The following is a 26,072-nucleotide window of genomic DNA, read 5'->3' as shown; positions in this document are numbered from 1 at the left end:
CCTACTTGCTGTGTGGGTCCTGAGCACCTGTGCTTTATGCCATTCCATGAAGCATTCCCAGTTAAAGCCTGGAAGAATAAATCTCCACCTGCAAATGGAGAATTATTCATTCAACAGCAGTAGCAATACTAGGTCACAGGATGGGTCATTAAATCACTGAACAGGAACATCCAGTGCCCCAAAAAAGCATGCTTCTGAAACATTTATGGCTGAGATTTAAAACTGCTGGAATTGAGACATTCAGAGGTAAATGTCCCAGGACTGCCTTCAGCCTGGCTCTGAGGCCTCAGCTCAGAAGCAGGGAAGGCAGCTTTCATCACTCTCCAGGTGATACCCAGGAAAGAAATTGGTCTCGAGAGGTGATAGAGCAATCTGTGCGGCTTCAAGATGAGGCTAGAGAATGCAGAAAACTTTTGCTTCCTCTTCTAAGCTTTGAATGTTAATTCTCATCTATAGAGAAGAAGAAGGGCCTAGTTATCAGTAAACAAAGTCAGGTTCACCCTCTTTTGTGTCTCTACCATGGTTTGTTGGTGGTGGTGGTGGTGGCTTTTTTGGCTGCGTTGGGTCTTCATTGCTGCGCGTGGGCTTTCTCTAGTTGCGGCGAGCGGGGGCTACTCTTTGTGGCAGTGCACGGGCTTCTCATTGCGGTGGCTTCTCTTGTTGTGGAGCACAGGCTCTAGACATGTGGGCTTCAGTAGTTGTGGCACATGGTCTCAGTAGTTGTGGCTCATGGGCTCTAGAGCGCAGACTCAGTAGTTGTGGCGCACAGGCTTAGTTGCTCCGCGGCATGTGGGATCTTCCCGGACCAGGGCTCGAACCCATTTCCCCTGCATTGGCAGGTGGATTCTTAACCACTGCACCACCAGGGAAGCCCTCTACCAAGTTTAGAATGTGGTGTCAGTGAGATGGTCTTGCTGCTGAGGGTGGCTCCCATTGGAATTAAGGAACTACTCTGCACTCTTTTTAGATAAGTTGGCCCCAAGATTAAGCAACATGACAGCCACTTCCTGGTCGCCATTTCTTTATCACTAGAACCACCTGCTGGTGGTCTACCATCTCCTTTTCCTTGGCATCATCCACCTTTATCTTTTCACTGGTTGACATATGCAAACCCTGTAAGTCCAAAATTCACTTGCTCTAAGATCAAGACCAGAGAAGATGAATCCAATCAATACCACTGATGGCAAGATGTCTAGCAAAGCCCTCCAGGGCTAGAGTTGCCAAAGACAGATGAACTCAGGTAGGGGGACCAAAGGGACCCAGACCTCTGGCTGCAAGTCAAAAGCCTGTGCCTCTCAGTCATCCTATAGATTCCCATGGTAGAACAGGACCTAAAATTAGTAGGGAACTGATAGAGAAACCATCAGAGATGGGTCCTTTTCTTTCTTCTCCGAGTCTTGTTCAGAACGTGGTGGGGGCCTGGGGGAGCAGCACATGCCCCGCTCTCTGCATGTATCAGTCACCAGGACACCCAGAAAGCTCCTGAGGATCTTTTAGTTGTACGACCTTCCTTTTCTCTTCTCCATACAACTTTAAGACCTTAAAACGTCACAGCTGCTAAAGACGGGTGCAGGTATCATTCATCCTAATGAGGTGGGTCCGGGGGGAGAAATCTCTCAGGCTATGTCCTGCTCCAAAGGCGGAAATCTCCTGCCGTCCTAGAGTCCAAGCCAGACACAGGCCATGTGCCTTCTCACAGAAGCCTCCTCCTCCAGCGAGAGCCAGATGGAAGTTTGGAGTCACTTGCTGAGACACGAAAACCTCCACAAATGACGCAACCCCCCAAATGACAATTCAGGTAGAGGCACTTTTTTCACCCCTAATTAAGTATAAAATTGCTTCAAATCTCCATTTACTCGGGGATACACATTCCTCTTGTTCCAGATTTTGGGGAGGGAGTGTCAGTTTTCTCACAAAACTAGGCTGTACCTTTCGGATGTCAGAGCTTCCAGAGAAGAGAAATGCCCACTGATCCCTCATCCCCAGAAAACCCCCTGCATCCTTACTCCAACTTCCTCATGCTCAGCAGAGGACAAGACACGTGGTTTACCCTCCAGTCCACCAGGAAGATATTCTTCGGCTCCTTCAGAAGGTGGGAGAGGGACTTCCTTGGTGGTCCAGTGGTTAAGACTCCATGCTTCCAATGCAGGAGGCACAGGTTCGATCCCTGGTCAGGGAACCAGGATCCCACATGCTGCACAGCCAAAGAAAAAAAAAGGTGGGAAGGGAGGTAATATTCATGGGATGCTGGCAACATGCCAAGCACTGTGCTGGTACCATCATTCCCCTACCTCACTAAATGCCACACAACGCCAAGAAGTAGGATTTACTGTCCCATTTTACAGATGAGGAAACTGAGACAGAGAGGCCCAGCACCCCCAGCTCACAGTGGTAGAGCCAGATGCTGATCTGAGGCTGGGACATGAAGAGACCCTTTCCTGGATGGCTCACAACTTGTTTTGTGATTTTCAAAAACTCACTTAAACTCCCTGTGGGAGCTATTAATATTATCAACTCTCCTAAATTGGAATAATCTTGTCTGTTCATCCCCTCCCTTTTCCCCTTTTCCTGGTCCTGCAGTGCTGCTGAATTAGATAACGTCTACAAAGCTCTCTGAGTTCCCTGAAGGGAAGTTTCGATAAACACAAGTTATTAACCTTCAAAGCACCCAGAGTTTTGAATGAAGAAGTTATAAAAATTATGATAAAGTCCTGCTGGGGCTGGATAATGAAAGGAAGCTTTATTGAATTTTCAAACACTTCCTTTTCTGCCAGAGAGTAAAGGTGAACCCCTCCAGCTAGAATGGGCACTAATTCCAACGCTCATCCCTGGCTCTAGCTCTTCTCATGTAAGGGAAGGTCAAGTGCCTCTTTCCAGAGCCTTCCACAGTGGCTACATGGCAATTAGGAGCAGCAGGTGCCTCAGGCTTCTGAACAACACAGCTCCATCATTCTCCGGCTCTGCCTCCCAAGGTGCAGCCGAAAGGATGCTTCAGCAAGACTTGACAGGAGAGAAGATGCCACCACTGATAAGTCAAGGCCCAGAAACTCAGTATTCAAAAGGTGTCCACTCCTCAGCATCCCACTCTCTTCATGCTGACCGTGTGATTGTCGTGGGTCAGAAAAAGGACCTAGAGTTGTCCATCCAAGCCCCACAGGCGATTGGGAACCAAGCTGTGCCTCTCCTCTGAGCTTGTGTTGTGAGGGGAAGAGGGAGGAGAGACGGAGGAGGGAGGACAGATGACGGAGACTCCTCTGGGGATCCAGATGGCACAGTTGGTCTGGATCATGCAAATGCTTGCCCAGGGGCAAGAATGCAGGGGAGGGAAGGGGCGCTCAGTGGCCAGGCCGTCATCTCACTGTCAGTGACCCCCTACTACATCCCTTACCTTAGCCTCCACCTTGGCCCTGGGTTCATGATGCAACCACGTGGAGAGTGGCTACTGGGCGTCTCCAAGCACAGCCCAGCACTCAGAAGGCCCTAGTTACCTCCTACCTTCAAGGTCCCATCGAGCCAGCTGAGATAATCCTCATGAGGTGAGGGTGTAAAAGAAGGCACGTAATCATCACACAAGACTTGACAGGTCTGACCCACCTGCAGGAGCTACCAAAAGCCTTATTTTCATAAAACCTATCTGCCCTCCTAGGAAGAATGGCAAAGGGCAATTCTGGGGGATTGGTGTGTGAACTCCAGGATGAAGACTCTTGAAAAAATAGAAAGAACAGAAACATCTCCTGTCTTCGGGAGAAATATAAACAGGAGAAGGGACTTGTCCAGAGGGAGGGGAGAACTGAATTAAGCGGTCTGGGCTCTTTCCTGAAACAGTGGTTTAAGTTTGGCAGAGATGACCATTTCTTTTTTTTTTTTTTTTTTTTTTTGCGGTACTCGGGCCTCACTGTTGTGGCCTCTCCCGTTGCAGAGCACAGGCTCCGGACGTGCAGGCTCAGTGGCCATGGCTCACGGGCCCAGCCGCTCTGCGGCATGTGGGATCCTCCCAGACCGGGGCACGAACCCATGTTCCCTGCATCGGCAGGCGGACTCTCAACCACTGCACCACCAGGGAAGCCCAGAGATGACCATTTCTGAGGACAGTATTTGGACCACGTTCCTTGAGAGAGAGGAAGCTATAAGAAAGTCTAAGGGTCCAAGGCTTTCCCTTTAGAAGCCAAAACACTTAAGAGGAACAAATCCTTTGCCATAGTCCACCTAGACCTTCTATGGTCCCCAGCAAATGGGGTCCCCAGGCCCCTGACACAGAGATCTGCACCCACAGTAGCTATAGGAAAGCTTCCTGGTCTCCAATAAAAGTGCAGGTGCTCTAGAGACAGAAGGGACTGGGGCCTAAATCTGTCTACCTGGGAAATGATTCTACCTCAGAGTCAAAGATCATTGTTGCTAAACCTTCTGCCATGCAAACATGACTGTGCCATGTGGCTTCTAAAGCAAATAACTTATTTGCATTACCATTATGATTATTATTCATCCTTGACTGCGCATGTTAAAACTTAAGAATTGTAACATCACGCGTTTGTGGATCCAGATGTTTCTGTGCCCTTGAGCAAGGTGCTCAGCCTCAGTTTCCTTGTGGATAAAATGGGGATAATAATGGAACCTCCTTCAGGGTAACATTGTGAGCTTTGACTTTGTTAACTGCATGTGAACCACCCAGCCCAGGGCCCCCAGCACAGGAAGTGCACCCAATAAAGGAGAGTCGCTCTAATTAGTGACAAAACAGCAAGCAAGACAGTACTAACAGTGTGAGAGGAATCTGGAGGAAGGAGAAACATGGTGGCTGAAAAGGATCCCCTTTCTCAGGTGAGGGCAGCTTTTTAAGGTAAGAAGAAAAGGATGACCAAAAGCCAGAAAATAAGGTCACCTGGCTAAGTGGAAGATGAGCCAGGCCAGAATAAAAAGGATTAAGAGACCAGAGAAATGAGGCTGCCTTATAAAAAGGACCTGGAACTCAGGCAGAAGGGTTGGGCCAACTACAGTGGGCCATGGGAGGCCCCTGCTGAGGTCCAGGCTTTGGGCCACCTGTATTCACCAGTACACATCCTAGGTGGACGGGCCCACCTCTGTGGAAGGACCCCAGCCTCTGTCCTCTCTTCAGCCCTCCTGGCAGTGGGTCGTGCCCACAGCACATTGTGCCACCCAAGCTCTGACTCATCTGGGGACAGGAGGACCCCCCTAGGAGGCTGTGCAGGTCCAAGGCCAGATCTCCCAGCAGGAGTCTCAGAGATCTCAAAACCCTACAGTCATTGCTTGACCCAAAAATAATTGCCAAACTACCTTTTCTACAGCACCAGCCCCGGGAGTGAGCCCTGGCTCTGCTCTAACTACACAGCTCACCTTGAAAGCCCACTCCTGGAGAAGGAGCCAGTTCTTCTCCACCTCCAATAAAGAAAGCCTCGGTCTGTTAAGAGAAATGTCCTGCAGACCAGGGTGCTCGGGAGGGGCTGCCTTGATGAAAGCAGGGTGTTCTGTCAACACCCTGAACATGCTCTCTCGGTTTGGGGCTGTTAGTGCAGCGCAGAGGCAGCAGGCGACGTGAATTGCCTTTGATCTAACTGCAAAACGCCCACCACATTTAGAAGTACTCATGTAGACAGGGAGATCAATAAAAGAAATGGGGAGCGGATGGCCGCGGAGGTGTTTGGAAACGAGCTGGTCCTCTCTACATCTGCTTAATAGAGATTAACTCATCCGGGTTGTAGCACAAACCCAGGCTACCCTCTTGGCTCCACATGCCAGCAAGTTCCATTTGTTTTCCACAAGCAGACATTTCTCAGGAGCAATGGGCAAGGGACCCTTTCCTTGCCTTCTCTTTATCTGAATTCAAGAGCTCTGGTGGGAGGGAGGGCGGAGGCAGAAAGAAGGGCCTTAGGAATTGGACTAGGATTTTTCTAGCATCTTCCCAAAATGGTATCCCCTTGACACAAACTCAAGTGGAATAAAACAAAAAAGCAGAGATCCACAGGAAAAGGATAAGAAAAAGAAAGGAGAGATGAGTGAGGAGAGGTATCAGGCCCCCTTTGCCATTTCACATCATTTTACTGTGTATAAATCCCACTGCACAATAATGGATACTTTCTGAGCTTCTGTGTTAAGAACTCCTCAGCTGAAACCCTCTTTTCCTCCTCTCTCTCTTAGTCATCCAGTTAGGAGTTCTAAAATGTCTTCCTTATTCCCACGTTGCCACCCTTGTGACCTTTTATCCACCGTTGACCCTGCTGTCACCACCCCCACCCCTGCCTTCCCCATCCCCATCCCCATGCTATACATGGGAGGCTGAAACTGTGGAGCCCACCTCTCATTTCAAACACAAGCTTTTGTTCCAGGCCACAGCATTGAAGCTGAGTCCCTTCAAAGGGAAAAATGCTCTGTGGCTGAAGGTCCAGAAATAGAAGTGCTGTGTGTGTGTGTGTGTGTTTGTGTGTGTACATGCACACACACTTGTACATGTGCTGGGCTGCAGGTATTTCACTTACCCTGGGGAAATTGTGAGAAAACTGAGAACCCTGCCTTTGATTTATGTGTCCCCCCTTTGACCCCTGCAGAAGTTCCTCCCTGGGCAAGGGCTGCGGGAGGGAACCTGCTGGCTCTCAGCTTTAATAAAGGCCTTTTATCTTGCACAGTCCTTGCACAGGCTCTCATACTTGGGCCATGGGTCGGTTGCCATGGAAATGACTGCAGAGTCACAAATAAGGCGGTATTATGTTCTCTCAGCAGGACCAGATGAGAGCTAGAAGCTAGAGAAAGAGGGAGAGGGAGACAGAGCTAGAGAGACAGAATAAAAATACCTCCTATCAGTAGTGAGCCAGAAGGAAAACACAAACAAAGCAATGGGGAGCTGCTTGGGAGAAAGCAGGTTTCAGACAGGGTAGGAGAAATGGCATTGTTTCCTTTGAGGGAGGGCTCTCATTTCTAGAGGGAGGGAGGAAACCCTGTTCCAAAGGCTCCCATGCACCTCCATCTCTTCTACTGGCTTCTTTCTCTCCCTCTTCATTGGGTAATGTTGCAAAAAACCTAGAAAGGACTGGGGTGATACAGAATGAGGCAAGAGTTGAAAGGGGGTAGTAGGAGGTGAGTCCAATCATTCCTCTTTTCCTCTCTGCCCCATGATGCAGAAAGGCCCTGCTCTGATTCTCAACAGAAAACTAAAAGCCTCTTGGTCTGTGACACTCTTAACAAGTTTCATGCCAAACGTCCACCTTTCTAAAAAGCCGTACACCCTCCTGGATCTCAGCACCCTTATAAGATTTTTCTCCTGAGCCGAGTGCCTCTAGAGAGAGAGTGATCACATTGTCCTCCCAAGGTCACTTGTTCATTCAAAGCTTCATTGGTTTCCTCACTGTGGACAGAAGTTTGAGAATCAAGACCTAGATTCAGACTCAACAAGCTAATAAAAAGCACCAAGCTTATTCCAGCTAAACCATGAGACTTTCTATAAGGCAAGGAACTTTCAAATTCTCCCTTTGCCACACTTGTGTTTTTAATGGATATGTAGGTATAGATTTCAATAAGCAACAATGCTTTCAACAAAACATAAAAAGTTTCCTATGATCTCTTGATCCATTATCAAAATAACCAGATTTTCAAAATTATTACAATCTTACATGCTTTCTCTGAGCCTCACTCTTTTCGTGGTGGCCACTACAGCTAGTTCTGCCTCGGTCTGGAGTCTAGATAAACTGAGCAGCTTCCTCTGTAATACGGCTTGAGTAGCACTAAAAGTCTTGCCAACCTAAAATTTTCTCCCCTATCAACTAATATCAGTGCCTAAAACCCCACATTCATGTTGCCCCTTTCTGTCTTCAAAAGATCTGTCTATTCAAAAACACAGATGTTAGGACAATCTTCCCTAACTTTTCACTGTGAATGTGTTTTCAGATTAGCTGAGGAAATGGGACATGGATGAATAAATTCTGATGCATACAAGGGGGGACAGATAGGAGTATTTCTGTCCCCCGCTGTATGCATCAAAATTTATTCATCAGAATACTCACATCTGTCCCCTTGATAGTCAAGGAAATGATACTGTTTGTCCCTAAGGTATAAAGCTGCTCACTCCTGGGCCTTCCCAGGATGGGACCAGGAGCAGCCTCAGTCAACATGGAAGCACCAAGAGTTTCCAAACAGCTGAAAGAACATGAAACTTTCTTATCTCTCTAAAGATTCCCTGGCTCAGCACAGTGACTCCAGACTCCTCAGGATCCCTATCCCCATCTACTTATTTCCCTCCACTGTGGAGTGGGAGATGGGGGGTAAGCCTTGAGCTAACTCAAAAGGTCAACTGCAGAGTCGGGTGGGGGGATCCCAGGCAGGTAGCCAGCAGCCAGCTTAACTAAGATCTCCCTATGTTCCTTAGCAATGAAAGAGTAGAGAAATTATTTTTCTGATTGGGACTGGTAATAATTTGGTCAATCAAAAACTTAGCTAAGGCAGGGAATCATAAAAAAGAAAAGTGATGCATAACACCCTACACAGTTTACTGTAACTTAAAATATAAGCATGCATTTTTCTGCTAACTTTTTATGCGGGGTGAAGATGTGTTCTTTGAATTTTAGAACATTGATAAAAAGTTCTCCATCATCGTTCTTCAAAAGCCACATTCATGACTCACATATACATCTTCTATTTTCCATTTCTTTCAAGCAAAGTAAAATTTTAAGGACAATTATGAGGTAATCTGAGCACAAAATCCTTCCAAAATTTTCTGTATTTCTGCAGTCATTTATAGTTGTCTCATCCACACCTAATTCAATAGCAGGGGTGTTTGGGGGTTTTTTTTGTTTGGTTTTTTAAAAATATTTATTTATTTTTATTTTGGGCTGCATTGGGTCTCTGTTGCTGTGCGCAGCTTTCTCTAGTTGCGGCGAGTGGGGACTACTCTTCGTTGTGGTGCACGGGCTTCTCGTTGTGGTGGCTTCTCTTGTTACGAGCACGGGCTCTAGGCACACGGGTTTCAGTAGTTGTGGTGCATGGGCTTAGTTGCTCCGTGGCATGTGGGATCTTCCCAGACCAGGGCTCGAACCCATGTCCCTTGCGTTGGCAGGCAGATTCTTAACCACTGCACCACCAGGGAAGCCCAATAGCAGTTTTTTTAGCAACTCACATTTATTGAGTATTTTCAAAGCATGCAATTTTGTTTTCGTAGAAACAGCTCTCTTTCCATACTCAATGTTCATTGGTTTACATAATATTTAATTAAATTGTATGTTAATGTAATGAATTGGTTTAGTAGAGATTGGTTAAGAGACTGCTATTTTTTCTCTGAAAGCAAATTCTCATCCTAAGAAGTTTGCCTGGAATTGACCTTTAAGGCAAAATGAATTTTAAATATCAGAGGTCAATTATTATAGATTGAGAATTCTTTGTGTAACAAATAAGAAAATAGTTTCTCGGGATACAATAATTGAGGTAAGGTGGACATCTGGGGTGAGAGAAGGAGGTCACCGAAGCCTCTCCCTGAAAGCAACTAAAATACAGGATATTACCAAAACAGCTATTTCAGGACCCTGGAAAGCAACCAAAAGCATACAGCAAACTGAGAAGATATATTCATCAAAAACCACTGGATTTTCTACAAACAATAAATGCTGGAGATGGTGTGGTGAAAAGGGATGCTGGAGAGGGTGTGGTGAAAAGTGAACCCTCTTGCACTGTTGGTGGGAATGTAAACTGATATAGCCACTGTGGAGAACAGTATGGAGGTTCCTTAAAAAACTAAACACAGAACTACCATATGACCCAGCAATCCCACTACTGGGCATATACCTTTAGAAAACCACAATTCAAAAAGAGCCATGTGGGCCTCCCTGGTGGCGCAGTGGTTAAGAGTCCGCCTGCCGATGCAGGGGATACGGGTTCGTGCCCCGGTCTGGGAGGATCCCATATGCCGCGGAGCGGCTGGGCCCGTGAGCCATGGCCGCTGGGCCTGCGCATCCGGAGCCTGTGCTCCGCAACGGGAGAGGCCACAACAGTGAGAGGCCCGCATACCGCAAAAAAGAAAAAAAAAAAAAAAAAAAAAAAAAGAGCCATGTACCACAATGTTCATTGCAGCACTATTTACAATAGCCAGGACATGCAAGCAACCTAAATGTCCATCGACAGGTGAATAGATAAAGAAGATGTGGCACATATATACAGTGGAATATTACTCAGCCATAAAAAGAAATGAAATTGAGCTATTTGTAGTGAGTTGGATGGACCTAGAGACTGTCATACAGAGTGAAGTAAGTCAGAAAGAGAAAAACAAATACCATATGCTAACACATGTATATGGAATCTAAAAAAAAAAAAGAAATGGTTCTGAAGAACCTAGGGGCAGGACAGGAATAAAGACGCAGACGTAGAGAAAGGACTTGAGGACACAGGGAGGGGGAAGGGTAAGCTGGGATGAAGTGAGAGAGTGGCATGGACTTATATACACTACCAAATGTAAAACAGATAGCTAGTGGGAAGCAGCCGCATACCATAGGGAAATCAGCTCGGTGCTTTGTGACCACCTAGAGGGGTGGGATAGGGAGGGTGGAAGGCAGATGCAAGCTGGAGGGGATATGGGGATATATGTATACGTATAGCTGACTCACTTTGTTATACAGCAGAAACTAACACACCATTGTAAAGCAATTATACTCCAATAAAGATGTTTAAGAAATCTAAATTAATATTTATTTTAAAAAGTTGTTTCAAAATAAAGGCTCATATTTGAAAACAAAGAAAAAACCCATTGATTTTGGAGAACAGTTGGAATCTACAGCATATTTGCCCAGGGCTGATCCCATCAAGCTCCCTTACTCTCTCAGATCAGTTAGCATAGTAGTTCTAACAGGTAGAACAGACTGTATGACCAACAGCTTCAGTGCCAGAAAGGGATGACTTAATTTGGAGCTGGAGGTGAAAATCTGGTTCTCAGTGAATAATTAGCAGCAATCTCAGTGATGACCAAACAAGGAAGGTCAGTCATTACAACAGTCTGAGGTGGTGGTCCTATTTGGAGCAAACATCAGCCTAAAGGACTAGTCAGAAATTTAATAGGGAAATACAAGAAATGAGCACTCATAGAGGCACCTGATAATCTTTCCACCTATCTCTGGCAGACCTGAAGTTGGCATACACGTGCAGGAGGGACCAGAGGGAGCTTTATAAAGAGTAAACGCCAGGGCAACTTTAAACTGCCTGAACTTTGGATGCATCCTCAAAACAACACACAGATCCATCAGCATTGAGTAGAAGCCTGCTGGCTAAAAGTATATAAACACAATCTCTGAAGAATCACTGGCTGGCCCCTAAGCTATGCTGACACAAGGACAAGACCTAGGAAATCAGGCTTTAAAATAATATATTAATTTATTATTATACTTATATATGTTTTTTAAGTGAGCAAAGACATAAGCAGCCACATACCGCAAGGGAGATAGATTTCATAGGAAAGTTACTAAACAAACAAAAACCCTGAGGGGGAAAATTCAGAATCAAGATTTGCCACTATATAGTACCTAAAATTTCAAGGTTTCAACAAAAAATTATGAGACATAAAAAGAAATAGAAAAGTGTGACCCACATGCAGGGAAAAAGCAGACGAGAAGTTGTCTTTAATTTATAAATTTATATATACATATAATTAATAAATTTACAGTAATTTATTAAATCATGGGTTATGGATGAGCAAGTGTCACCAAATAACAAAATATAAACTTTTACTTGAAATTTAATTTTCAGCTTCATGTGAAATAGAATGGTGTGGATTCCTATAGTCGTATATGTAACATGGAGAATACATTTAGCTAGAAATTTGGAACTCTATAAACTTTGCAAGAAAATTAAAATGAAGCCAACACTTTCTTTCCTTGTGAGTTTGGTATCCTGTTTTTTTTCAAGTATTCTTATTCCTGTACTTTCAAACTCTAGACCTAGATTTTTTTTATAACCTGACTGCAAGTCAAAGATATACACATACTCCTACAATGAGCCTCCCTTGGAATATGCAAGAAGATTAAACAGCTTGTGAAATAAAAACCCCATGTGTGCCAAACATGTGGGTGTATTCACTTCTTAATTCGGCATAACCGACATGATTTTGTCTAAGGCATAATTTCAGTGTGGGGAAAATACCAATGAGAACTTCAAAGATACTCAGTAAATTCTCATCAGTTTACTAATAGTATTTCTTATGCTTTCCGTCGCCTGGAATAGGAAGACTCCAATTTTCTTTGTAGCATGTGTTGGCAAAGAAGAGAATATATTCTAATCACATCCATCAAAAGCTTTGAGACCGAGAGTGGGCATCCAGATAGTGCTTCCAGGTCCAGCGCAAAGCTCAGGCCCACCCACCCTGAGACTGCCCCAAGAGCCACAGTGGCTGGCCAGTCTCCAGTCAGCTTCTCTTTACCAACAGCCCCTAACGGTGCCCTACGGGCCTGGCCCCACCCTGTCCACTTCCACGGCATCCCTGCAGAAAACGACTCCCTATTCCTGCCAGAGACCTGCACATGCACACAGGTCCCCAGGCTGACTTCCTCACAAGCCTACCAGTGGTAGCATCCACCTACAGCTGCTGCTAACTCAACTATGGCAGAGAAAAAGTTTCTCTTCTGCGATTTATGATGATTGATGAAGACTGTTCTAAAACACAGAATTGCCAGGCAAATGGTTAAGAACACATTCATCTGTAAGCAGATTAAGAACATCCATTTGAATTCAAAAAGTCAATGTACTCACATCAAATAAGTCCCACGGATTCATTAAAGGAAGCCCGGCAGCTCTCTATCAGCTGTCACGAATGCCTGCAAGTTGGAAAATTCAACTTTTTAACAGGTGTCTCGTGGTTCAGAGTGTTGACCCAGGTGGGCCCTTCCCACAGCCATCTGAACTAGCTACTCATGTCACTGCACAGTCCCCAAGACTGGGTGAGTCTAGGGCTAATAAATTAACTAGTCTGGTGGGTGAGAGCCTTCCTCAGTCCCCCAACACATGCGTTACCCAGTCTTATGCTTGCCAACCTCATGGACCACTTATATCCAGGAAGCTCTCAGAAGTCTCTTCAGACCTCAGGCAAGCTGACAGCTCCAAACAAATAAAGCTTGCGTATGCAATCTAGACCCATGTTTTATTTAAATTCTAGTGTTCTGCTCAGAGGCCTCCTGGTTCCCCTGGGCCCACTAGGGCATTGTTGCTCTGGGGCACTTCATCCAAGTTTCTACCTCTGTCACAGCTTCCACAAACCTTTGAGGTAAGGTGAATTTACATGGGCATTTCAAAAAGCAAAATTTTTATACTTTTCAGAGGTCTTTACAATTCTCATTTCAAATATTCTCTGAGAAGATTAATCACATTCATTTGCAGATGGAAACTGTAAAAAGCTTTAACCCTTTAAGCTTACAGGACTCCCAGGAACAAGAGGCGAGGCGGGCCTGGAAGACAAACCAGGCAGGGCTGTCTGCCCACCCCGGCCTCCTCCGCTTCTGGTACAAGACCTCTGGCCTCTCCACACAGGCCCATATCTCCCACAGGCCTCTCCCCAACTTTTCTTGGAATTAAACTGGAGTTGAATAGTTTTCTGATGTATAAAAGTATGCATGGACATTGTGTAAAACTGAAGAAAGAAAAGCCATAAATAAGCCTACCATTAGCAATAACCATTATTGATATTAATGTTAATAATGATTTATTTAACAAATAAAATTAATATATTTACTATATCATTCCAAATGCATACATGCATTTTATATACTCTGTTATGTAGGAAACCTACTGTGTTTTACATCCTACTTTGCTTTACATCAGTATTATTTTCTAAGCGTTATACATCTTATCAAACATTCTTCAGAATCACAGATTTTAGTAGCCACAAAAAATTTCATCCTATGGACATACTGTAATAATTAACTTTATTTAATTACACAAGCAATATATGAAGTACAGATTTTTAAAAAAAAAGAAATAAGAATCACCCACTCTGCCAACACCAAGTTAACATATTGGTGATTGCCTCTCTAGATTTTTTAAGAGCATATAAGTACATATAAAGATAAATGTGGATTCTACTATATTTCTTACTTTGTCATCTGATTTTTAGTTAATAATATGTACTAAACATTTTCCATTTCTAATAGTTATTTTTCTTTGTTATTATTTTAATTAATTATCATATTTCACTGCATGGATAGACCATGATTTCTTTTTTTAAATATTTAACTGACTTCAACTACTAGCCATTATTAACAATGCTTCTTCATCTTTATACATAAATCTTCTTTTTAATAAATTTATTTATTTGTTTTTTGGCTGCATTGGGTCTTCGCTGCTGTGCACGGGCTTTCTCTAGTTGCAGCAAGTGAAGGCTACTCTTCACCGTGGTGCACGGGCTTCTCTTTGCAGTGGCTTCTCTTGTGGAGCACAGGCTGTAGGCACGTGGGCTTCAGTAGTTGTGGCACATGGTCTCACTAGTGGTAGCTCACGGGCTCTAGAGCGCAGACTCAGTAGTTGTGGTGCATGGGCTTAGTTGCTCCACAGCATGTGGGATCTTCCTGGACCAGGGCTCGAACCCATGCATTGGCAGGTGGATTCTTAACCAGTGCACCACCAAGGAAGCCCTATATATAGATCTTTACATGTATACCTAATTCATTTATTAATAAAAATTCCTAGAAATGATAGTGCCAAAGAATACTTTTCATTTGTTAAGGTTTCTCGGTCATATTGCCCAATTGTCCTCCCAAAAATTGACCCTCAGATCTGCCATCAACAGTGTTTGAGTGTTCATTTTCCCACATCTTAAACAACCCTTAACATTATAATTGTTTTAAAAGTTTTTTCACTCTGATAGCCAAAATAAGGTCTTTCATTATTTGAATTTCCATGTGTTTACCATAAAGATTGAGTTTTTTCAAACCTTTCTTATTATTAAAATCATCCAATTTGTGGTTAGGTTGTTTGTCATTTTCTTGTTGGATTATAGGTCACTTTATAAATTAAAGATATTAACATTCTATCATATATATTATACTTTCTCTAATTTGTCATTTGTCTGCTAATTTTTTACTTTTTTTTTTTAGTATTTCCATAATAAAAAATAAATTTCAGGACTTGTGGGTTCTGGAAACATGGTAGACTGAGCCATTTTCCCAGCTCCATTCAATACAACCACATAGAAATCATAGATTGAAAGAAAAAAATTAAATATATAGCTTAGGTTAAAAGAAAGGAGAAATTCCTTGGTTCCAAAAGCAAAGAAGCAGGATAAAACCACGTGTCAATGTCATGACACTCGAGGGGCATGTCAAACTGAACACAGGCCCTAAGGATCTTGAGCTTTAATAGTTCCATAGGAACAGGAGGTACGGCTTTAAATCCATAGAAGGTAGAGAGCAAAAGCAGAAATCATTCCCTAACATCAGACCATGGAAAAGCTATTATCTTCATAAAAGAAAAGACTGGCTCTTAAATCAAATGAAAACCCACTCTGTAGCAACTCTTTTCACAATCCAGCATCCATGAAACTGCTACAGGAAGAAAGAAAGAAAATGTAAGAAAAGCTCTGCTGAAAATGAGCTCACAATCCAAAATTACAAGCCACACCCACTAGCCACTGTGACAGTGACCCAGTATACATAAAAAATGGGCACAATAGAATTTGTGATAAAGAACAATATTAAGGGACTCTTGGATGATTATCTTTTAAATGATTAAAAAGATAAAAGAAGAAATACAATCGTATGAAAGCAGAAAAATATGAAAAAAATAATTGGCAAATGAACTTTCAGAAATTAAAATTTCACTGCACAAGATCAACATAAGATTAAACATGACTGAAAAGTTAATTAACTGGAGTAGAGAGAGGAAGAAATTAATGAGACAAAGAGGTAGAAAATGTCAAATAGAACTTTTTAAAAGGAGAGTAGAAAAGCAAAGTAATATTCTAAGAGATAATGGATGAGACTCTTCTCAGATTAATGAAAGACATGAATCTTCAGTTAAAGTATAATGAGTTCTACAAATGATACATTTTTAAAACCCTACCCATAGGCTCATATTGTGAAAATTGAACTTCAAAGTCAAAATGCAACACCATAAAAGGGACTTGAGGAAAAAAAAATAGACTATCTATAAGAACAACAATTAAACTGACAGCAGAGTTCTCACCAGTGACAACAGAAGCCAGAACACAATAGACTAAAACCTTTAAATGACCAAGGGAAAAGAAATTTCATCCCAGAATTCCATATGCAGCTAATACATGACTCAGGGAGGAGGGGGAAGTAGTCACTTTCAGATAAAGGCTGAGACTTACATGTCATAACAGAAATATCTATTAAAGGAAATAATACAGGAAAAAGAAAATTGAACCCTAAGACATGAGTGAGAGGCAAGAAGCAAGGGGAAGCAAGGAAATTGGTAAATAAATAGGTAAAGTTATGCAAGCAATGAATGAAAAAATAAAATGAGTAACAACGGTAAGGACTTATTTGGAGGACTTAAAACAAGTAGAACTAAAATTCTATAAAAAAGAAACATGGGCATGGGAAAAGGGAAGATCAGAATTAAAATGTTCTAAAGTGCTTGAATTATTCAGGATAAGGTTATTGTTGTAGTTGTTGTTTTAATTAACTATGCATGTTAAAAATTTAAATGTAACCAATAAAAGAAAAGAAATAGAATAAATAAATTTCAAAAACAGTTGACTCTAAAAAGGGCAATAAAGAATATTTTATTAACCTAAAAGAAAGTAGGGAAGAAAAAAAGCAGAGAAAAAGCATGATAAATAGAAAACAGAAAATAAAATGGTAAGTATAATTTTAAAAATAGTCATAATCTTATAAATTAGTTGGATTTAATGTGTTAAAGAGAAATCCTCTGATTGAATATTTATAAATTTGGCCACATGCTATTTACCAAAGATTCATCTGAAACATAATGAAATATAAATGTTAGAAGTATCAATATATGTATGGGAAGAGATATCTGGGTATATTGAACTAAAGAAAAAAGAAAAAGCTGGTATAACAGCATGAGTATCATAAAAGGAAGACTAAACAAAACAATACAGATATAGATATTTACCTATGTAGATACAGTTGTAATCATTACATAAGGATAAAAGAGGCAATTCACCAGTAAGAATAATAACTCACACTTACGGAACACCTACCATGTGCCAAACACTGTTTTAAGTGCTTTTTATATGTATTAATTTATTTAATCTTCACAATGATCCCCAAGGCATAGCCTATTTTACAGATGAGAATACTGAATTACAGGAAAGGTCCAGAGCTAGTCAATGGCATAGGTATGATTCAAACCCAGCCAGTCTGGCTCCAGTGTCTAAACCCTGTACTTTCTGCTAACAGCACAGATTCAAAATATATGAAGCACCCATTTACAGAACCGCAAAGAAAAATTAGCAAATTCACATCACAATAGAAAATTTAATATGCATATCCCAGTACCTAATTAAGCTAACAAAAAATTAGTGAAGATACAGAACCCAATTAAAATACTTGATCTAATGGCTCTATATAAAACACCATTCCCAACAATTAGAAAATACATATTCTTTTCAAGCAGCATAAAACATTTATAAAAATAGGTCACATAAAATGTTGCAAAGCAGTTCGCTATATAAATCCCAGAGAATGAAAAGCACAGAGGCCATGATCTCTGACTACAGTGTAATTACATTAGAAATCAATAACAAAAAGATAACCCAAATAACCCGTATATTTGGAAATTCTGAAACACACTTTTAAGTATATTAATGGTCAAAGGACAAATCATAATGTACATAATAAAACCTTTAGAAAAAATGATGCCAAAAATACTGCATATCAAAGTTACAGAAGGTAGTTAAAGTACTAAGTAAATGGTAATTTTATATTCTTAAAAGTGTATATTAGAAATGAAGGAAGATTAAAACTTAATGCGCTTCATTGTGCAACTAAAGATAGAAAAAACTCAAGAAGATATAAAGAAGGGAGAATTGATAAAGTAAGGGTAACATATAATACACAAAAAACCTCTTATAAGTTGTTTCTAGAAGGTTCTATAAAATTAGTCCTGAGGAAGAACAGTACAAGCCACCTCAAACACGAAGTTGGGAGATCAGGGTCTCCCTCCATTCACCACCGTGTGACCCGTCAGTGGGTTTCTTAATCTCTCTGGGCAGCGTTTGTACATCTATAAAATTAGGCAGTTAGATCGACTCAGAAACTTTACTCTTCCAAGACTCACAGAGACCATTTACTAAGAAGAATACATATGGAATTATAAAGCAAACGGCAGCTATAGGAGAAATGTCTTTGGTCCTGATGCAAACAACTTTACAATATAACGAGGAGGTGAGGAGACACCATCTATGGGCAGCTCTTCCCTTGGTGCCACCTGAGAGGGCTGGGAAAATGCTAGCAAATTCCCAACTGAGCAAGGAAACAACTTTATTCAAAATCCTGCTCCTGGGGAATTCATAACTACCAGCTGTAGAGGTTCTAAGATTACTGGATCCATGTGAGTCAGAAGTCCCAAATGTATGGCAAGTTCAGGACGTGCACAGTAAAGAGTAAACACTCAAAAATATTTTTGAATAAATGAACTAAGAGGAAAATGCAAGATGATGCATGAAAGGAAGTACTGATCTAGATTTTAGGATAAAGCCAGTTTAATTAATCACTCAGTTCACTTATTTAAAAAAAAAAAAAAAGTTGGACTAAACGCCTAAGAGCCTGTCTTTAAATTAGACTAAATCGTGGCTGACAACGATGGATACATGTCCTGACTAACTAGAAAAATGGACTTCAGCCTTTCTCATGTGCCTGTGGATATTAGGGCAGGAAGGGGCCACAGAAATCACAGGTGGTGTGAATGCAGCCCAAAAGTTTCTTACGACTTCTCTACCTAGAGAATGACAGATTGAATGCAGTCCACAATTTGACAAAAAGATGCTCACCATGTGGACAGGTTCCTTGATAAGTGGAAGTGTGCTCTCTCTTTTTTTTTTTCAGAGTTGCAAGGATCTTTTTTTAAAATTTTATTGGAGTATAGTTGATTTACAATGTTGTGTTAGTTTCAGGTGTACAGCAAAGTGAATCAGTTATACATGTACATATATCCACTCTTTTTTTAGATTCTTTTCCCATATAGCCCATTACAGAGTATTGAGTAGAGTTCCCTGCACTATAGAGTAGGCCCTTATTATGAGTACACCGTAGCATCTAATTTGATCTGTCTGTGTTAAATCAGGTTTGTGATGAGTCTTGTTTTTAAAGGGATGAGGGGGTTAAAGTATGTTAATAGCACTGAAGGTAACCAATGCCCTGTTACACAGACTGGTGCACAGGTGTGCAAAAAGCTCCAAAAAGTCAATCTATAATCTTAAACTCATAGAGTAATAATAATAATAAGCATCAAAAATGTAGGAACCTATACAGATTCAAAACAGGACTTCCTGCCCTTTTCAAAAAGTAATGAGGAAGCCCAAGTAAACCCAAAAAACTCAGCTAATGGGGCTCTTCCCCTGCACAACTTAAACATGTGTGTCCTCCCAGAGGAGACCACTCCCCAGCGGTCAATATTAATCACAGAGGGGAGAGAAGCCCAGTTCCTTGTACCCTTAATGCCACTTTCCCCGTGTCAGTGCTCCCCTCATTACAGGTGAACTAACATTAGAATGGAACATTTAGGGTACATCGAGAAGAATAAATTTAACAGTTTTCAGTTTCCTGTCTCAGACTGGAAAGTCAGAAAAACATCTCTCTGGGGAATAAGGCTGTGTAATTGTTTTGGAGATGGTGTGGCAGCCTCCCGAAGACCTAACTGTTTAAAAGATCATCTCCTATCACTTATATGTGGAATCTAAAATATGACACAAATGAACCTATCTACGAAACAGAAACAGAATCACAGACATAGAGAACAGATTTGTGGTTGCCAACACAAGTTGGGGGCGGGGGGCGGGAGGCATGGAGTGGGAGTTTGGGATTAGCAGAGGCAAACTACTGTATATAGAATGGATAAAGAACAAGGCCCTACTGTATAGCACAGGGAACTATATTCAATATCCTGTAATAAACAATAATGAAAAAGATTGTATATATGTATAACTGAGTCACTTTGCTGTACAGAAGAAATTAATACAACACTGTAAATCAACTATACTTCAATAAACTTTTTTAAATAAATAAAAGAACATCTCTTAACATGCCTTGGCTGTGCTGAGCTTTCCTGAGCACTCAGTCTACGAATGGGTCGGTTTGTCTGGAACATCAAGCAGGGGCCAAAATCTTGGGCATGCCTCCCACTGACCCTTCCAGGAGCCTGAGGACCAGCTGCTTCTTGGTGACATGGGTCTTGGCTGAGAAACGGGTCCCTCTTTTCCTTTATAAGATAGTCTCCCTCTTGCTTCCTGCCAGCTTTGTCCAGCTCCCCAAGAGGAGGGCTCCTTCTGCCCAGTGGTAAACCATCTCCTCTGAAATTCGGCCAAGCCAGCCAGAAAAAAACAAGATCCAGGATTTCCTCATTCAAGGGAGACAGAAGACAAGAACTTTCAAATTTTCTTCTTCAATAAAAGCCCAAAAGGGGACTTCCCTGGTGGTCCATGCTTAAGAATCTGCCTTCCAATGCAGGGGACGTGGGTTCAATCCCTGGTCAGGGAACTAAGATCCCACATGCTGCGGGGCAACTGAGCCCATGTGCCTCAACTACTGAGCCCATGCGCCTCAACTAGAGAGCCCACGCACTCTGAAGCCCACACGCCACAACTAGAGAGAAGTGTGTGCACCACAACGAAGAGCCCGCACGCCGCAACAAAAGATCCCGCGTGCAGCAACTAATATCTAACGAAGTCAAAAATAAATATATATATATATATATATATATTTTTTTTTAAGCCCATAAGTTACTATTTGCCCTCAATTCTCTACACATCCTTTCAAAATGCTGGAAACTAACGTGAATTCATCTGTACAAGGCTCGTGTTCTTACACTAAGAAAAAATTTAAATGTGAAAACACAAAAGAAGGATGCTTCTTTTTGTCTCTGTTCCCTTCCTTGAGGCTCTTATTCTGCCTTCCTCGCTCCCCGCCCCTTTGACTTCCAGATATGCATTGGGCAGTCAGCACAGCTCCAAATTCCACAGAGTCATGTATTTTTTAAATGTCAGTCTTTAAAGGGCACCACTGCCAACGGTTCAGTCGCATTGCAGGGATTTAATTACCTAAATGAAGTACACTCAAAGAAATGCATGTTGGGCTTTTTTTCTTTCCACAACTCCACTTCAATTTCTATTTTTCCCCCTCTAATTGAAATTAATTTCCCTTGCTGTTTTGTGTTACAAAACACCTGGATGGGGTTATTATTCTGGAAAGGTAATTACAAAATCAGAAGGCTAACCACGATGCGGATTTCCTAAATCGCAGGTGGCAATGGTAGCAAGTACCGACGAAAGGGAAAATATTCACAAATGCAGGCTAAATTCTCTTGCTAAGAAACCTCCACAGGCCTAGCAATGCCCCAAATCAGGTGATGCCTGAAAGCTTCCATTGTGACACACTGTCCAGATCCCCCTGTAGGACTAATGAACCTGAACCTGCACCTGCATTGAGAGCTCCTGGCAGACCACCTCATCTCTCAGCGCCCCCTGTGGTGACTGACTTGTCCAAGGTCACATATACTTCTGCAAGCAACTGGCTCCATTGACTGATCCTCCCGGACCTTCTCATCCCAACTTGGGACAACTCTGAAGGGCCATCCCAGCTTCAGAGCTCCCTGAGGCACCATCCTAAGGATTTCATTGACACTGACACCTCATTGAAGCTGGACATCACAGCCCAGCTTCGCCCTCTGCCCTGTCCTGCTCCTGCCCTTCCAAGGTGTAGATCCCAAGAGCACTTCCTAGAAAGCCCCCTACACACTCAGTCAGCATCAGGGCAGGCTTCCTGGGGAACCCAACCTGCAAAGAGGGGAGACAGAGTTGGATTAAAAAAAACCGACCTGACATTCACTGTATCTTCCAATCAAGTCAATCAACACTAATCCATGTATTTCATGGCTAAGAGTTTTTTAAGACTCATTAGTACCAGCTCACTAATGGCTGCTCACATTAGTCCCAGCCTAAAGTCCAAGAAAAACCAGATGACAGCCCTGGGAAGTCATCAGGAAAGGGAAAGCTAATTGGCAGCATTTACAAACAGCCTCAAAAACATTCACATGCTTTGACCCAATAAATTACATTTTTATGGGATATGCTTGTATCCCATCTGGTTCCCAAAATTACTGGAGGTGGCTTACAAAAGTGCTTATTATTCAGCAAACCAAACTAAATAAATCAACAATGTGAGGCAAAATAAAGACAACATAAAGGCAGGGGTGAGGTGAGTTTGCAAGAGTGGCTATAAGAACAGGCCAGATAAAGGCCTTTAGAGGCCCCCATCCCCATGCAGGCAACTCAAAGGCAATACCAGACCAAACACAAAACATACATCTTACATCGAAATGAAAATAGCTCTTTTTCTAGACGTCCTGCTATTAAATTCTCCATGGGCATACGGAAAATGAAAAAGTATAGCAATAAGTGTTTGAGGCACCTCATCGTGTGTTTGAACCACCTGGTGGTAACCCAGCCTGCTGAGGTTTTATACCATTGCTGAGGATGATTTGGCTTTGGGAAGGACTCTGGCTGGTTAAGCAATACCATGTTGTATATAATCAATGAAAACAAGACCATGGCTGAGGAGCAGTGAAGGTGCTCCTGGGACTGTGGCCTGAGGAGGCGGAGGAGATTCGGTCCCGCCATTTACTTCCTAGAGCATCTCTCCCCCAAGGGGGCTGAGAGCAACACTCCAAACACAACTCAGAAATAGTCATTTTAAAGGGACCAGAACATAAACAACAAGGTCCTACTGTATAGCACAGAGAACTATATTCAATATCCTGTGATAAACCATAATGGAAAAAACATCAGAAAAAGAATGTCTACATGTGTGTGAGTCACTTTGCTGTACAGCAGAGATTGGCACCACACTGTAAATCAACTATACTTCAATAAAATTTTTTTGAAAAAAATAAAGAGGCCAGAACATGTTGTTCTAAGTTGTGGTGGTCCCACTCGATCCAAGGATAAAATGGAGAAGGTCTAAAGGAGTGGAAGGCCTGAATCCCTGTCTTAGCCAGCTCATGCTGCTCTGAAAAAATACCATAGACCAGGTACTTAAACAACAAACATTTATTTCTCACAGTTCTGGAGGCTGGAAAGTCTGAGATTTTGTTCTTGGTGAGGGTCAGTTTCCTGGCTTGCACTGTATCCTCACATGGAAGAAAGAGTGGGCTCTAGTCTCACTTTCTCTTCTCATAAGGGCACCAAACCCATCATGGGGGCTCCACTCCCATGACCTCATGTATACATAACCACCTCCCAAAGGTCTCATCTGCAAACACCATCACATTGGGAGCTAGAGCTTCAACACATGAATTTTGGAGGGACACAGACATTGAGACCATGACAATATCCTTTGAACAGTCCTCTAAAGGTTATTTTCCACACCAGACCTTTGACAAAATTTGGGCATCCGAGTTTTCAGTTACATTCTCTGCCAAATAGCTGGAGAGCAGATGCCTTCTGTCTGGTCAGAGCCCTGGGCACTGACATCAGTTGACACACAGGAGGGCTTGGAGATTCCAAGGAGAAGAGTGCCTGGCTAAGAAAGGGTTCTCCCTTTTTCCAATTTTCCCAATAGAAGAATGAACGGGCGATCAAGGTCTTAACATATTTTGTCATGGAGTTGTATGTTACAGTGATGCTTAGTCTAAAAAAATCTTTTTAAGCAGGGATTACAAATTGTTAAACATAGACTTTAATGTTATTTATTAATGTTATTGATGTATCCTCTAAGAAACCCTCCTAATGCTATTTAATGTTATTAAGAACTTCAACGTTACTGATGTTAAACACCAGTAAAGCACCTATAACTCATGGAATATTGAATTTTTAGCTCTAAGAACATATCCTTTAAAAATCATCCTAAATGTAATAAAATAGTGTACACAAAGACATTCATTACAGGTTATAATAATGATAACCTGGAAACAACCTGAATAACCTTCAATAGAGGAACACTTAAGTAAGTAAAGTAGTAGGAATCAAGAACAGTCAATAACAAATATTAATTACTAATTATGTTACACTGTTTAGTAAAAAGCTTACGATGAAAATTGCATTTGCTATGGAGATATAACTCTTTTAAAAGCTAACAAAACCCATGCACATAAAAATGACTGAAGGATATATATAAAAATGATGATAATGTTTGATAACAACTGTATATTGTATTTTTTTTAATTTTACATTATCTTTCTTAAACTTTTATTGTAATAATATTTATATAATAAATTTGCAAGAAAAAAAAAGATGTGGAGAATATTCAAATGCATGACAGATTCGTAGAATTTCCAAAATGGCATCCAGAATGGAGCACAAGGTAGAGTTCAGGAAGATCCACTGATTGATTAGGGCCAGCCCCTGTGCCTCCGCAGGACCCCACCACAGTGAAAGAACCCACACTCAAGTGAGAGCTGACATCCTGACCAAGGGAGGGACCTTCCTTCCCAAAGAAACAACCCCAGGATTTGATTCAAACTCAGCTGTTTCCTGAGTCTCCATTTATTTCCTAAGCCAATGTCTGAATTGAACCACTGCTACATTTCAGTCTCACCAAAGCCTCTGTCTTCAGCAAAAAAAAAAAAAAAATGCAGTCACTATAGAAGAAAAAATAATAAATGAAAAGGGCAAGTCTCACTTTCCCTGTGTGAAATCTCACAGCAATTTCTGGAATGAAGTGGTACTGACTCTAATTTCCCCTGGGGAGCCTGAAACAGGGACGAAGTCCTTGTCCCTACAAAACACTAACTGCCTCCCAGCTATGGAGATATATTTTCAAAACCAAACTTCAGAACCTATGCTTTTGACCGTTGGGATGGAATATTTGAAGTTGGAGCTGTTCTGAACAACCAGGACTTCTGGTTCACAGTAAATGGCCCTTCCTCAGCTGGTGACCCAGGCGCTGCCCCCATGGTACTACAAATGAGAAATCCAGTAGCTGTATTTTTCAAAACCCATTAGAACATAAATGGACAAAATAGTTTTTAAATGACTTCTAGGTATGAGACAATGAACAGTAGGATTTAGATGCCAAAATGGTAGAGTTTCTAAACTATTTTAACGGTTTCTGTGGATGAGGCAGCAGAATGTTTGAAAGGAGAGCTGTTTAAGGAAGTCCTAGCTGAGGAGCTGTGTCGGTCATGGCTACCACTGTGGTGCCATGTTTGTGAAGGGAGCAGGGAACTCAGGAGGTACTTGAAATGCCTCCTTAGGGCTGAATTTCTGAGGCAGTAAGTACACTGTGAGCAAAATTTATCCCACGGGCCTCCACATTTTACATCCAGGGTTCTCCTACAAACAAGCTATTCCCTCCAAAATCCTCTCCTAACCACTGAGAAGCCAGTCTTGGTGACTGGATCTTTCTTGTCATGTAAATCCCATGGATAGGGTACTAGCTTAAGCTGTCACTAGCCCCTTTTGCATAAGTTCCAGAAGTTTCCTGATTCAAGTTTTGTGAGACGAAAAGAGGAGGTACAATGAGGACTCTGATTGCCTGAGAGGCTTGTGGACAGAGAATCACTGAGGAGACACAAAGGGTCCCACGGCAGGCAGGCCCAGGACACTAGTGAGCCTCGCCCATCCTGCTGCTGGGATCCAGCTTCCCTACCCCCCTCATCACCAGCAGGGAAAGGACCACTGGGCCTGCATTCATCACCCATCTCCACCAAGACTCTGTGCGGCTTCCCTGAAACCCAGAAACATCTGGGGCAGAGTATATAAAGGACAACTAAGGGACTTCCCAGACAGTCCAGTGGTTAAGACTCCACGCTTCCACTGCAGGGGTCCCAGGTTCAATCACTGATCGGGCAACTAAGCTCCCACAAGCCGCACAGCGCAGCCAAGGCAACTAAGAACAACTCTAAGGATTCTGGAGTGGGTCAGTGAAGGAGATGAGGACCACCTCCCCAAAAGATGGCGCTGGGTA

General features: G+C 42.3%; 1 non-coding gene across 1 annotated transcript; it reads left to right on the top strand.

Annotated features, from left to right (window-relative positions):
* Window positions 1-2,106: 2,106 nt before the first annotated feature.
* TRNAW-CCA (transfer RNA tryptophan (anticodon CCA)) lies at window positions 2,107-2,179 on the top strand. The gene has a single exon. It is a non-coding gene; the product is annotated as a tRNA-Trp (tRNA).
* The last annotated feature ends 23,893 nt before the right edge of the window (window positions 2,180-26,072 follow it).

The sequence above is a fragment of the Mesoplodon densirostris genome, chromosome 10 (genome assembly GCF_025265405.1).
Source record: "Mesoplodon densirostris isolate mMesDen1 chromosome 10, mMesDen1 primary haplotype, whole genome shotgun sequence".
Taxonomy (NCBI): domain Eukaryota; kingdom Metazoa; phylum Chordata; class Mammalia; order Artiodactyla; family Ziphiidae; genus Mesoplodon; species Mesoplodon densirostris.
Note: the sequence above shows the minus strand (reverse complement) of the source record. Positions and strands in the feature narration are given on the sequence as shown.